Source organism: Rattus rattus, chromosome 1 (genome assembly GCF_011064425.1).
Source record: "Rattus rattus isolate New Zealand chromosome 1, Rrattus_CSIRO_v1, whole genome shotgun sequence".
Classification (NCBI taxonomy): Eukaryota; Metazoa; Chordata; class Mammalia; order Rodentia; family Muridae; genus Rattus; species Rattus rattus.
The window spans coordinates 80340835-80346834 of NC_046154.1; the positions used below are offsets into that span (position 1 = coordinate 80340835).

Here is a 6000-nt window from a genome sequence, read left to right on the forward strand (position 1 = left end):
AGCGACTTCTAAACAGAGTGGTCTTCGCTCCTATCTAGGGTCCAATGTCATGGGTGTCTGAAGGCTCCACCATCCAGGGGTTATTTATGGGCCTGGGGCTGTAAATCTTTCCCAGATGACCTTGACATGTAGCTTCCATCCTTTGGGACAGGTCACCTGATACAGCCGAGCCTCCAGTCCAGGCTGCTCCCTGCCCGCCTTGCAGTCTCTCTCTCCACGCAGTTCACGCTTCTCATGTTAACTTGGAATTCCATCCTGGCAGAGCTAAGGGATTGCTGGGGGCCATGCAGGCCCACGCTGCCACTCTGAGAAACCGGACCCAGGAAGAAGAGCAGGACTGGAAAACGAGGCTTCCTTCCTGCACTCTGGAAGCTCAGAAAGGTGACATTTCATCTCAGCTGCAACCCAACCTGGAGAGACCAGCAAGTGACCATTTGACTTCCTCCAGTCCCTGAGCCACCATCCTTCACATTCTGTGATTCTTTTGAAAAATTATATATGTTACAGTACAATATAAATTATGTGTTATATAAAATATAATATATGATATATCATACATGTCATATATAATCAGATATCAGATATATCATGTCATATATCATATATATACATAGTGTAATATTACATATAATATATTCTGTAGCATGTATAATATAATATATAATGATGTGTTATAAATCTATAGATAGATGATGCATACATACATACATACATACTTACTTCTGGGAGAAATAATTCTGGGACTGATGTTGATTGAGCACTTTCTATGTACTGGCTGCTTTGTATCAACGATGTCATTTAATCTCAACAACAGCTCCAAAACACAGGTCCCATCATCCCTACTCTCCTCCACTCAGCCGTACCTTCTTCATCTTCAAGATGACCTTCTCACATGGGATAAGTTCCAGAAAAAAATATCTATATCACTGTGTAGTTTGCCTTTTAAGAATGGCACTAGCAGAAGACTTAGACTCCAGACTCTAACTACATTTGAGAAAGAAGCTCAAAAGGCTGTCTGCAGGTTGGGAGGGTTCGTTCAGGAGCAGGTGGGTAGGAGCAGGGGGCTAGAGGAGAGGTGTGCTCATCTGCCTTGCTCACAGCCTGCCTGGAGTTAGCCGTTGTGTTAGGCTAACCAGTGCGCCTGTAGCAGACCAGCCTTATTGCTAAGCCATTGAGATTAGAGATTTACTTCTTGGTCACTCCATAATCCAATCAAATGGTCAACAAGAAGTCTTTCCCTGAGGTGATTCAAGACCCAGATGCCTGGCATCTGCGCCATGTGTCCCCGCAATGGCAGCTATCAGAAGAAAGGAAGGAAGGGGTACTGTATGACAGAACAAACACAAAACTTCCGCCCCTCCTCCATGGTTCACTGGGCACAAGGGAGCTAGAATGAGGTTTAAGGAAACTGTATTTTCAGTAAAGACTCCATACATAGAATGCAATTATAAAAAGGCAAAGGGTTAAGTTGATCACGATGAAACTGCCTGCTGAGACAGGATGATCACAACTTCATGGCCAGTCTGGACTAAAGAGTGAGACCTTTACTCCAAAGGGAGCAGTTTATTAAAAAGAAAAGAGCAAAAACTCCCCGGTAGTGTCTAAAGATAGTTCGTCAATGGCTGAATGAGAATTGCCCGCTGGGAATGAGCTTCTCCCAGCAGGCCGCGAAATCTTTCACTGGAAAACACGCTAACCAATACTGTAGAAGCAGAAAGTTTAAAACGCACTTCTATCTCACAGAGTCCTCCCCTGCAAGGTCCTGCACCTTCTGCACTCCGCCCTAGAGAATCTGCAAGAAGTTTTTCATCGCTGAACCCGGTTGTAGAGATGGGGTCACGCGCATCACACCTTTCATTTCCATCAAAAATCCCACATAAATGCAGCTGAGGAAAGGAGAGCTCAGACGTTTCTAAGTTCTTAAAATTACTAAGTCGTCCTGTCTGGTCTAGAGAATCCCAGGAAACCAGTCCAGGTGGAGGAAACGGGCTGTGCTGACTTCTCACTCCGAATTCTGGATTTCAACAGCACTGAAGCGCCTGGGTTTCTGCCCATGAGATAATTGGGAAAACTTTTCCCCATGGTTCTCATACAAGATAATGGCTTACAGGTTCGAAAATTCACGTGTAACCTTCAGGTGCAAACTGTGGGTTTCTTTTAGCAAAGGGTTGATGTAATAAAATTGATAGTGTATTAAAATAAATGGCAGAAAGAAAAAAAAAAAACATTGGAAGATAAAACATTAACGAAAATCACCAGACAAGATATCTGGTTTGGGGGCTGGCTTTGGGTCCTTTTCTGATGAAACTACAGAAGGCTGAGAGCTTCCCAACTGGAGGCAGCACCGCCCCCTACAGGGCACTTGTAGAATGACAGAGACTTTTTTAGTAGAAACAAAGGATACTTCTGGTTCTTTCCTCTCCACATGGCCTAAGAACACTTGCAGAGTGGGGAACAAACACCACAGAAAGCATCTTACTGCGGGACCAAGTGTGCATCATGTAAACCGGCCTAACTTTCTGATCTGGTAACTAGGAAACTGACAGGTTATAGCAGGTTATGTATTCACATCTCTTTTTGGCTTAAGCTTGAGTAGTATGGATATTTTCTCTCTTTTCCTCTTTGTTTTTACACACACGCACACACACACACACACACACACACACAGAGAGAGAGAGAGAGAGAGAGAGAGAGAGAGAGAGAGAGAGAGAGAGAGAGAGAAACCAATTTGAAGCTTCTTGGCATCTTCTTACTTTAACAACCTGATTGATGTTAAATGAATATTGCCTTCCTATTGTTGTTAGACTTTGTAAGGGGTGGAGCTTAAGTATCTTGCCCAGATTCACACAACTAAAACTTCTGTCAGGAGCTAGAGACCTAAGAAGAGAAGTCAGGTTCATGAACTCAGAGAGCTTCATTGCACCAGGCAGATAGAGCAGGAGACTCAGCAGGGCAAGGCAGAGTCCCCGAGATGATCCATCTGCTGTCTGTGCACATGGACAGCACCAAGCCTAGGAGCTGCAGAACAGACCCTGAGCGAATGACATCAGAAGTGAAGTTAGTGATGGTCAATCAGAGAAGCAAACACATCAGGGATATACTGGTGGGGAGCCCCAAAGGAGAGAGCAGAGGTGATGGGAGCTGTAAAGGACTGGGATTGTAACTCACTAGTCTAAAATCTATGAAGAAAAGGTGCCTTGCACAAGTCCTAGTGTCAGACTGGGATGGGAAGCGGGTGGATGAGTGGTTAGGACACTGTGTAACTCAGCGTTAGCTCTCTCATCAACATAAAAGGGTCCATCTGTCTTTCCCAGATATTACTCCACAGATAGGGGTTGTGGGGAGAACTAACGCTTTCTTAAAGCTAACTCTTACCTTCCTTACCACTTCTTTAAGTCTTTGCCTCTCCCCCAGGAGGTAATCGGCATTATCTTATTTTACAAATGGAAGCCTAGAAAGAGAGGGAACATGGAATCTCCCTCCAGGGCTGAGGAAAGTTGCTGAGGCCAGGCATACGTCAGGGGTGTCCCCGCACGGAGGACTAGAGAGGCCATGGCGTGAAGCTGTTAAGTGGAGCCTGGACTACTTCAGAGATCCCAAGATGCCAGAGTCGCGGCATCTCTAACGGCGATGAAGAAGGAAGCTGCTAATGGAGTAGAACAGCACAAGAAGTGTGTTGCCGTCAACAAAGCAGAAGGGGTTGGAGATTTGTGGAACATTTTGGCAGCAGACATGGAGTTGTGAAGTTCGGAGTTGGCCCAGATGGGTTCTTGGTCTTGCTTTGGTCCAGTATTTCCTCGCTGTCCTCTTTTCCCTTGTTTTGGAATGGTAAAAATATATTCTGTGCCAGGACATGTTAGAAGTATGTGATCTGCTTTTATATCTTGATTTTATGGGGGATTACAGTTAAGAGACTGAACGCTGGACTTTTAAACGTTGTTGAGATTGTGATAGACTAGAGGGACTTTTGAAGTTGGATTGATGCGTTTTGCATTATGTTATGGCTACGAGCCTATGCAGGCCAGGGATGTCATGGTTTGAATAGGGATGGTCTCCATAGACTCGCATGTGTGAATGCTTGACCCATAGGAGTGTGGCCTTTTGGAGGAGGTGTGGCCTTGTTGGAGAAAGTGTGCACTGTGGGGACAGGCCTTGAAGTTTCTTATATGCTCAGGCTATGCCCAGTGTGGCACACAATCTCCTTCTGCAGCCTTTGGATCAAGATGAAGGACTCTCAGTTCCTTCTCTAACACCATGTCTGCCTGGACACTGCCATTCTTCCCTCCACAATGGACTGAACATCTGAAACTGTAAGCCAGCTCTAATTAAATGCTTTCCTTTAAGCCTCTGAAACTGTAAGCCAGCCTCAATTAAATCTTTCTCTTTATAAGAGTTGCCTTGGTCATGGTGTCTCTTCACATAAAATAAAATCCCTAACTCAGATATTCTCCAACACAGGGGAGAAGATGTGGCTGGTGGGGCTCTATTGTGCAGTTTCTTACTCAATACATATCTCTGGGCCAGAGCAGACAGGTCCAGAACAAAAGGAACTGAATTCTTTTTTTTTTTTTTTTTTTTTATTAACTTGAGTATTTCTTATATACATTTGAAAGTGTTATTCCTTTCCCGGTTTCGGCCAACATCCCCTCCCCTCCCCTTCCTTATGGGTGTTCCCTCCTACCCTCCCCCCATTGCCGCCCTCCCCCCCAACAGTCTAGTTCACTGGGGTTCAGTCTTTAGCAGGGACCCAGGGCTTCCCTTCCACTGGTGCTCTTACTAGGATATTCATTGCTACCTATGAGGTCAGAGTCCAGGGTCAGTCCATGTATAGTCTTTTAGGTAGTGGCTTGTCCCTGGAAGGTCTGGTTGCTTGGCATTGTTGTACATATGGGGTCTCGAGCCCCTTCAAGCTCTTCCAGTTCTTTCTCTGATTCCTTCAACGGGGGTCCTATTCTCAGTTCAGTGGTTTGCTGCTGGCATTCGCCTCTGTGTTTGCTGTATTCTGGCTGTGTCTCTCAGGAGCGATCTACATTCGGCTCCTGTCGGTCTGCACTTCTTTGCTTCATCCATCTTGTCTAATTGGGTGGCTGTATATGTATGGGCCACATGTGGGGCAGGCTCTGAATGGGTGTTCCTTCAGTCTCTGTTTTAATCTTTACCTCTCTCTTCTCTGCCAAGGGTATTCTTGTTCCCCTTTTAAAGAAGGAGTGAAGCATTCACATTTTGATCATCCATCTTGAGTTTCATTTGTTCTAGGCATCTAGGGTAATTCAAGCATTTGGGCTAATAGCCACTTATCAGTGAGTGCATACCATGTATGTCTTTCTGTGATTGGGTTACCTCACTCAGGATGATATTTTCCAGTTCCAACCATTTGCCTACGAATTTCATAAAGTCGTTGTTTTTGATAGCTGAGTAATATTCCATTGTGTAGATGAACCACATTTTCTGTATCCATTCCTCTGTTGAAGGGCATCTGGGTTCTTTCCAGCTTCTGGCTATTATAAATAAGGCTGCGATGAACATAGTGGAGCACGTGTCTTTTTTATATGTTGGGGCATCTTTTTGGTATATGCCCAAGAGAGGTATAGCTGGATCCTCAGGCAGTTCAATGTCCAATTTTCTGAGGAACCTCCAGACTGATTCCAGAATGGTTGTACCAGTCTGCAACCCCACCAACAATGGAGGAGTGTTCTTCTTTCTCCGCATCCTCGCCAGCATTTGCTGTCACCTGAGTTTTTGATCTTAACCATTCTCACTGGTGTGAGGTGAAATCTCAGGGTTGTTTTGATTTGCATTTCCCTGATGACTAAAGATGTTGATCATTTCTTTAGGTGTTTCTCAACCATCTCGCATTCCTCGGCGAATTCTTTGTTTAGCTCTGAACCCCATTTTTTAATAGGGTTTATTTGTTTCTCTGTCTAACTTCTTGAGTTCTTTGTATATTTTGGATATAAGGCCTCTATCTGTTGTAGGATTGGTAAAGACCTTTTTCCCAAT

The 6000-nt window shown here is 44.6% G+C and overlaps 1 pseudogene; it reads left to right on the top strand.

Moving 5' to 3' along the window:
- The first annotated feature begins 3630 nt into the window (after nucleotides 1-3630).
- Nucleotides 3631-6000, top strand: part of LOC116896219 — a 59295-nt pseudogene continuing 56925 nt past the window's right edge.